Genomic DNA, 9,952 nt, shown 5'->3' with positions numbered 1-9,952 from the left:
TGGTGAGAAGTGATAACTTAGAGAAATCCAAATTGATATCCTTATCCCTGACTCTTCCCTCTATCTAATGTCCCACATCCAGCCACCAGTCATGTGGTTCTAACTCTTGAATATCTCTCAAAATCCAAGAGCAAAAATGGAAAATTATAGAATAAAATAATTCACAAAAAGAAAAACCTGAATGGCTCATTAGTATATGAGTATATATTCAATTTATCTGGAGAAAAGATAAAATAATGAACGGTCACTTTATACAGATACACTATATACACTGTATATACAGTATACAGTGTGTACTATACAGACAAAATTAGTAAGGAGGAAAATATCAAGTATTGATGAGCATATGGGAAATAGGAATACTCAGGCAATACTGATGGGAGTGTAAACTGAAGGAAAATCTGGCAATACTTTATCAAATTACATGCATGTTATCCCTACTTTCTACTCTCTTTGGGTTCATTCAACTTTTCCTTTTCTAAATTCTTGAGTGCTTAAATTATTAATTTTGAGCCTTTCTTCTTTTCTAATATAAATATTCATAGGTAAATATGTTCTTACAAGTACCACTTTAGTTTTTCTATGTAGTATCTTCATTATTTTTCAGTTCTAAGTATTTTCAAATTTTTCATTGATTTCTTCTTTGATTCATGAGTTGTTTAGTAGAGTATTTTTCATTTCTAAATATATCTTTAATTATCTTTTTATAATTGGTTTCTAAATTGATTGCATTTTTTGAGCTGTAGGATGCCAATCATTTGAAATTTGTTAAGGTTAGTCTTAGGGCCTAGCACATGGTCAATTTTCACAAATGTTCATGCATGCTTAAAAATAATATGTATCCTCCAAATTCTGGGTATGAAATTCTGTATATAATTTTTTGAACTCCAGCAGTTCAAATTTGATTGTTATTTTGTTCACGTCTTCTATAACTTTACTGACTGTCCGCTTGATCAATACTGAGAAGGATGTGTTAAACTTCCCATGGTGATGGTATAAGTTGTCTATTTCTCCTTATCATGCTGTTACTTTTTTTCTTTATAAATTTTGAGCCTAAATTGTTAGATACATATAAATTTATATTTGTTATATCTTAGTGATTAATTGATCATTTTGTCACTGTATAGTGACCACCTTTATCGTTACTAATGCTTTTTGCTTCATGGTCTATTTTGACTGATATTAACATAGCCACAACAACCTTTTTTCCATTATTAGTATTTGCCTGTTATATATTTTTCCATACTTTGACATTCACACTTGTTGTGCCATTCTGTTTTTTTATTTTATTTTATTTTATTTTATTTTTTATTTTTTTATTTTTTTACATCTTTATTGGGGTATAATTGCTTTACAATGGTGTGTTAGTTTCTGCTTTATAACAAAGTGAATCAGTCATACATAAACATATGTTCCCATATGTCTTCCCTGTTGCGTCTCCCTCCCTCCCACCCTCCCCATCCCACCCCTCCAGGCTGTCACAAAGCACCGAGCCAATATCCCTGTGCCATGCAGCTGCTTCCCACTAACTATCTACCTTACTGCGTTTGTTAGTGTGTATATGCCCATGACTCTCTCTCGCCCTGTCACAGCTCACCCTTCCCCCTCCCCATAACCTCAAGTCCGTTCTCTAAGAGGTCTGCGTCTTTATTCCTGCTTTACCCCTAGGTTTTAGGTGTATCTCTTTTGAACTGTTTACAGCAGGATTTTAAAAATATTCTGATGACCTCTGTCATTTAACATAGTAAATTTACTGTGATTGCTGATAATTTTTGTTTATTTGTATGCACTTATTATTTGTCCCATTTACTCTATTTCCCCCTTTTTCCCCCTAACTTTTTACCATATTTTGGAATGATTAGAGCTTTTCCTCCTTACTCTATATTTTTCTCCTTCTATCATTTGGAAGTTATATGCTCTGTTTAGTCTTTTAGTGTTTACTCTAGCTGTATTAACATGCATACTTAACTAACAAAATTCTAATTTTAGCTCAAGTTTTGACCTTCCTCCTAAACAATAAAAGGATTTTAAAATACTTTAATCATCCAGTCCTAAAGTATATGCTATTTCTATCAAGTATTTTAGTACTATCCTCTTTTTTTTTACTTGGTGCTGTGTATGGTTTTAGTATCAGGGTGATGCTGGCCTTTTCCAATGAGTTCAAAAGCAATCGTTTCACTTTAAATTTTTGAAATGGTTTGAGAAGGATAGGTGTTAACTCTTCTTTAAGTGTTTGGTAGAATTCACCTGTGAAACGATCTGGTCCTGCACTTTGTTTTTTGGATTTTTTTTTATTACTAAGTCAATTTTATTACTGGTATTCAGTCTGGTCATATTTTTTATTCCATCTTGATTTAGCCTTGGGAGATTGTATATTTCTAGGAATTTATCCATTTCTTCTAGGTTGTACATTTTATTAGTATACAAATGTTTGTTGCAATCTCTTATGATACTGTGTATTTCTGTGGTGTCAGATGTAACTTCTCTTTTTCATTTCTGATTTTATTCATTTGGCCTGTCTCTCATTTTTTCTTGAAGATACTGACTAGAGATTTTTCAAAGTTTTTAATCTTTTCTTAGAACCAGCTCTTAATGACATTGAACTTTTGTATATATTTTTTATCCTCTATTTCATTTATTTCTGCTCTGATTTTTATTATTTATTTCTTTCTACTAAATTTGGGTTTTGTTTTTTCTTCTTTTTCTAGTCCTTTAGGTGTAAGGTTAGATTATTTATTTGAGATATTTCTTGTTTCCTGATGTAGGCTTGTATTGTTCTAAACTTTCCTTTATGTACTGCTCTTGCTGCGTCCCATAGAATTTGGATTGTTGTGTTTCCATTTTTATTTGCCTCCAGGTATTTTTTGATTTGCTCTTTGATTTCTGCAGTGATCCATTGGTTATTTAGTAGCATGTTGTTTAGCCTTCACATGTTCGTGTTTTTGCAGTTTTTTTCTGGTTGTTGATTTCTAGTCATAGCATCGTGGTTGGAAAATATGCTTGATATGATTTCAATCTTCTTAAATTTATTGAGACTTGTTTCTTGGCTTAGCATGTGATCTATCCTGGGGACTGTTCTATGTACACTTGAAAATAATGTGTATTCTGCTTCTTTTGGATGGATATATATAGATCCCATCTGGTGTATAGTGTCACTTAAGGCCTGTTTTTCCTTATTTTTTATTTTCTGCCTGCACGATCGGTCCATTGATGTAATTGGGATGTTAATGCCTCCTACTATTATTTTTATACTGTCAACTTCTCCCTTTAAGTTCATTAATATTTGCTTTATATATTTAGGTGCTCCTATGTTGGCTGCATAAATATATAGAATTGTTATATCTTGTTGGATTGATCCTTTTATCATTATGTAATGCCCTTCTTTGTCTCCTGTTACAGTCTTTGCTTTACAGTCTATTTTGCTGATGTAAGTATTAGTACCTGAGCTTTATTTTCATTTCCGTTTGCATGGAATACCTTTACTCCATCACTTTCAGTCTGTGTGTGTGTTTAGGTCTGAAGTAAGCCTCTTATAGTCAGCATATACATAGGTGGTTTTTTTAAATTCATTTAATCACTCTATGTCTTTTGATTGGAGAAAATATTCCATTTACATTTTAAGTAATTATTGATAGGTATATATTTATTGCCATTTTACTTGTTTTATTTATTTATTTATTTTGGTGGTATGCAGGCCTCTCACTGTTGTGGCCTCTCCTGTTGCAGAGCACAGGCTCCAGATGTGCAGGCTCAGCGGCCATGGCTCACGGGCCCAGCCACTCCGTGGCATGTGGGATCTTCCCGGACCAAGGCACGAATCCGTGTCCCCTGCATCAGCAGGCGGACTCTCAACCACTGCGCCACCAGGGAAGCCCTATTGCCATTTTATTAATTGTTTGGGGGCTTTTTGGTAGTTCTTTTTGTTCCTTTCTTCTTCCTTTGCTTTCTTCCCTTGTGATTTGGTGCACATCTTTAGTGTTATGCTGGGATTCCTTTCTTTTTTGTGTGTATCTATTATAGATACATGTTTGTTGTTGCCATGAGGTTTATGTATAACTATAATGACTATATATGAATATATATATGATTATTTTAAGTTGATGATTTCTTACTTTCACACACATTCTAACATCCCTGCATTTTTATCCCCCCTGCATTTAATTTTTGACATAATATGTTACATCTTTTTCTTTTGTGTAGCCCTTAACTAGTTTTTGTGGATATAGTTGATTTTACTACTTTTGCCTTTTAACCTTCCTATTAGCTTTATACTATTTTTAAAAATTATTTATTTTATTTTATTTATTTTTGGCTGTGTTCAGTCTTTGTTGCCGTGCATGGGCTTTCTCTAGTAGTGGCGAGTGTGGGCTACTCTTTGTTGCAGTGCACAGGCTTCTCATTGTGGCGGCTTCTCTTGTTGTGGAGCATGGGCTCTAGGTGCGCAGGCTTCAGAAGTTGTGGCACGCGGGCTATAGAGCACAGGCTCAGTAGTTGTGACGCATGGGCTTAGTTGCTTTGTGGCATGTGGGATCCTCCCAGACCAGGGCTCGAACTCGTGTCTCCTGCATTGGCAGGCGGATTCTTAACCACTGTGCCACCAGGGAAGCCCCCTATTAGCTTTATAAGGGTTAATCTTCTACTTTTTCTGAATATTTATCTTAACCTGTGAGATTTTTCTTCATAATTATCATATATCTAGTTGTAGTCTTTTCTTTTCTACTTAGAGAAATCACTTTAACATTTATGGTAAAGCCAATTTTAGTGCTATTGAACTCATTAACTTTTGATTATCTGTAGAACTCTTTATTTCTCCTTCAAATCTGAATGAGAGCCTTGTTGGGCAGAGTATTCTTGTTTGTAGGGGATTTTTACCTTTCATCATTTTGAATGTATCATGAAACTCCCTTCTGGCCTGCAAAGTTTCTGCTGAAATATCTGCTGATTTCCATAAGGGAATTCCTTTTATGAAACGAGTTGCTTTTCTCTTGCTGTCTTTATCTTTCATTTTTGCCATTTTATTTACAAAGTGTCTTTGTGTGGATATCTTTGGGTTCATCTTGTTTGGGATTCTTTGCTTCCTGGATCTGGATATTGTTGTTGTTCCCCAGGATAAGGAAGTTTTCAGCCATTATATCTTCAAATATGTTCTCTGCCTTTTCCTTTACCTCTTCTCCTTCTAATACCCTATAATGTGAATATTAATATGCTTTATGTTATCTCAGAGGTCTCTTAAACTGTCCTCATTTCTTTTAATTCTTATTTTTTCTTTTTTCTGTTCAGTTTCAATGATTTTCTCCACTCTGCCTTCTAGCATGCTGATCCATTCCTCTGCATCATTTAATCTACTGTTGATTCCTTCTCGTGTATTGCTCATTTCAATTATTGTATTCATCTTTGTTTGGTTCTTCTGTACATTTTCTAACTCTTTGTTAAAAGCTTCTAACTTCTCACTGTTCATTAAATCTTGTCCTGAGTTCTTTGAATGCTATTTTTCTTTTTACACAACTTTATTGGACTAAAATTGATTTACAATGTTGGGTTAGTTTCTGCTGTATAACGAAGTGAATCAGGTATATGAATACATATATCCCCATATCTCCTCCCTCTTCAGCCTCCCTCCCACCCTCCCAATCCCACCCCTCTAAGTGGTCACAAAGAACCAAGCTGATCTCCCTGTGCTATGTAGATTCTTCCCACTAGCTATCTATTTTACATTTGGTAGTATACATATGTCAGTGCTACTCTGTCACTTTGTCCCATCTTCCCCGTCCCCACCCCTACCCCATGTCCTCAAGTCTATTCTCTCCGTCTGCATCTTTATTCCTGTCCAGCCACTAGGTTCATGAGAACCCTTATTTTTTCTTAGATTCCGTATATATATGTGAGCATACAGTATTTGTTTTACTCTTTCTGACTTACTTCATTCTATATGACAGGCTCTAGGTCCATTCACCTCACTACAAATAACTCAATTTCGCTTCTTTTTATGGTTGAGAATTATTCCATTGTGTGTGTGTGTGTGTGTGTATATATATATATATATATATATATATATATACATGCCACATCTTCTTTATCCATTCATCTTTTGATGGGCATTTAGGTTGCTTCCATGTCCTGGGTATTGTAAATAGAGCTGCAATGAACATTGTGGTACACGACTCTTCTTGAATTATGGCTTTCTCAGGGTATATGCCCAGTAGTGGGATTGCTGGGTCATATGGTAGTTCTACTTTTAGATTTTTAAGGAACCTCCATACTGTTCTCCATAGTGGCTGTATCAATTAACATTCCCACCAATAGTTCAAGAGGGCTTGCTTTTCTCCACAACCTCTCCCGAATTTTTTTTTTGTAGATATTTGATGATGGCCATTCTAATTGGTATGAGGTGATAACTCATTGTGGTTTTGATTTACATTTCTCTAATGATTAGTGGTGTTGAGCACCTTTTCATGTGTTTTTTGGCCATCTGTATATCTTCTTTGGAGAAATATCTATTTAGGTTTTCTTTCCATTTTAGATTGGGTTGTTTTTCTTTTTTGATATTGAGCTGCATGAGCTGCTTGTATAATTTGGAGATTAATCTTTTGTCAGTTGCTTCATTTGCAAATAATTTCTCCCACTCTGAGGGTTGTCTTTTTGTCTTGTTTATGGTTTCCTTTGCTGTGCAAAAGCTTATAAGTTTCATTAGGTCCCATTTGTTTATTTTTGTTTTTATTTCCATTACTCTAGGGAAAAAAGGATCTTGCCTGTGATTTATGTCATACAGGGTTCTGCCTATGTTTTCCTCTAAGAGTTTTATAGTGTCTGGCCTTAAATTTAGGTCTTTAATCCATTTTGACTGTGTTTTTGTGTATGTTGTCAAGAAGTGTTTTAATTTCATTCTTTTACATGTAGCTGTCAAGTTTTCCCAGTACCACTTTTTGAAGAGGCTGTCTTTTCTCCATTGTATATTATTGCCTTCTTTGTCAAAGATAAGTTGACCATATGTGTGTAAGTTTATCTCTGGGCTTTCCATCCTGTTTCACTGATCTATATATCTGTTTTTGTGCCAGTACCATAGTGTCTTTATTACTGTAGCATTGTAGTATCATCTGAAGACAGGGAGCCTGATTCCTCCAGCTCCATTTTTCTTTTTCAAGGTTGCTTTGAGGGTCTTTTGTGTTTCCAATCAAATTGTGAAACATTTTCTTCTAGTTCTGTGAAAAATGCCATTAGTAGTTTGATAGGGATTACAATGAATCTGTAGATTGCTTTGCGTAGTATAGTCATTCACACAATGTTGATTCTTCCAATCCAAGAACATGGTATATCTCTCCATCTGTTTGTATCCTCTTTAATTTCTTTCATCAGTGTCTTACAGTTTTCTGCATACAGGTCTTTTGTCTCCTTAGGTAGGTTTATTCCCAGATATTTTATTCTTTTTGTTGCGATGGTAAATGGGAGTGTTTCCTTAATTTCTTTTTCAGATTTTTCATGGTTAATGTAGAGGAATGCAAGAGATTTCTGTGCATTAATTTTGTATCCTGCTGCTTTACTGGATTCATTAATTACCTCTAGTAGTTTTCTGGTAGCATCTTTAGGATTCTCTATGAATAGTATCATGTCATCTGCAAACAGTGACAGTTTTACTTCTTCTTTTCCGATTTGGATTCCTTTTACTTCTTTTTCTTCTATGATTTCTGTGGCTAAAATTTCCAAAACTGTTGAATAATAGTGGTGAAAGTGGGCACCCTTGTCTTGTTCCTGATCTTAGAGGAAATGCTTTCAATTTTTCACCATGGAGAATGATGTTGGCTGTGGGTTTGTCATGTATGGCCTTCATGATGTTGAGGTAAGTTCCCTTTATGGTTCCTTTCTGGAGATTTCTTTATTTTTATCATAAGTGGGTGTTGAATCTTGTTGAAAGCTTTTTCTGCACCAATTGAGATTATCATATAGTTTTTATCCTTCAGTTTGTTCACATTGATTTTTGTATATTGAAGAATCCTTGCATTTCTGGGATAAAGCCCACTTGATCATGGTGTATGATCCTTTTAATGTGCTGTTGGATTCTGTTTGCTAGTATTTTGTTGAGGATTTTTGCATCTATGTTCATCAGTGATATTGGCCTGAAGTTTAATTTTGTGTGACATCTTTGTTTGGTATTGGTATCAGAGTGATGGTGGCCTCATAGAACGAGTTTGGGAGTGTTCCTCACGCTGCTAAATTTTGGAAGAGTCTGAGAAGGATAGGCATTAGCTCTTCTCTAAATGTTTGATAGATTTCACCTGTGAAGCCATCTGTGCTGGGCTTTTGTTTGTTGGAAGATTTTTAATCACAGCTTCAATTTTAGTGATTATGGTTGGTCTGTTCATATTTTCTCTTTCTTCCTGGTTCAGTCTTAGAAGGTTGTACTTTTCTATGAATTTCTCCATTTCTTCCAGGTTTTCCATTTTATTTGCATATAGTTGCTTGTAGTAAACTCTCATGATCCTTTGTATTTCTGCATTGTCAATTTTTACTTCTCCTTTTTCATTTCTTTTTTTTTTACATCTTTATTGGAGTATAATTTCTTTACAACGGTGTGTTAGTTTCTGCTTTATAACAAAGTGAATCAGTTATACATATACATATGTTCCCATATCTCTTCCCTCTTGCATCTCCCTCTCTCCCACCCTCCCTAACCCACCCCTCTAGGTGGTCAAAAAGCACCGAGCTGATCTCCCTGTGCTATATGGCTGCTTCCCACTAGCTATCTATTTTATATTTGGTAGTGTATATATGTCCATGCCACTCTCTCGCTTTGTCACAGCTTACAATTCCCCCTCCCCATATACTCAAGTCCATTCTTTAGTAGGTCTGTGTCTTTATTCCTGTCTTACCCCTAGGTTCTCCATGACATTTTTTTCTTAAATTCCATATATATGTGTTAGCATATGGTATTTGTCTTTCTCTTTCTGACTTAATTCACTCTGTATGACAGACTCTAGGTCTACCCACCTTATTACAAATAGCTGAATTTCGGTTCTTTTTATGGTGGAGTAATATTCCATTGCATATATGTGCCACATCTTCTTTATCCATTCATCCGATGATGGACACTTAGGTTGTTTCCATCTCCTGGCTATTGTAAATAGAGCTGCAATGAATATTTTCATACATGACTCTTTTTGAATTATGGTTTTCTCAGGTTATATGCCCAGAAGTGGTATTGCTGGGTCATATGGTAGTTCTATTTGTAGTTTTTTTTAAGGAACCTCCATACTGTTCTCCATAGTGGCTGTACCAATTCACATTCCCACCAGCAGTGCAAGAGTGTTCCCTTTTCTCCACACCCTCTCCAGCATTTATTGTTTCTAGATTTTTTGATGATGGCCATTCTGACGGGTGTGAGATGATATCTCATTGTAGTTTTCATTGGTATTTCTCTAATGATTAATGATGTTGAGCATTCTTTCATGTGTTTGTTGGCAGTCTGTATATCTTCTTTGGAGAAATGTCTATTTAGGTCTTCTGTCCATTTTTGGATTGGGTTGTTTGTTTTTTTGTTATTGAGCTGCGTGAGCTGCTTGTAAATTTTGGAGTTTAATCTTTTGTCAGTTGCTTCATTACCAAATAATTCCTCCCATTCTGAGAGTTGTCTTTTGGTCTTGTTTATAGTTTCCTTTGCTGTGCAAAAGCTTTGAAGTTTCATTAGGTCCCATTTCTTTATTTTTATTTGGTTTTAATTTTTTTATTTATTTCTTTTTCATCTTTATTGCAGTATAATTACTCTACAATGGTGTATTAGTTTCTGCTTCACAACAAAGCAAATCAGCCATACATATACACATGTTCCCATATCTCTTCCCTGTTGCGTCTCCCTCCCTTCCACCCTCCCTATCTCACTCCTCCAGGCGGTCACAAAGCATGGAGCTTATCTCCCTGTGCTATGCGGCTGCTTCCCACTAGCTATCTACCTTCCGTTCGG

This window comes from Lagenorhynchus albirostris, chromosome X (genome assembly GCF_949774975.1).
Source record: "Lagenorhynchus albirostris chromosome X, mLagAlb1.1, whole genome shotgun sequence".
NCBI classification, from domain to species: Eukaryota; Metazoa; Chordata; class Mammalia; order Artiodactyla; family Delphinidae; genus Lagenorhynchus; species Lagenorhynchus albirostris.
This window is presented reverse-complemented; position numbering follows the sequence as displayed.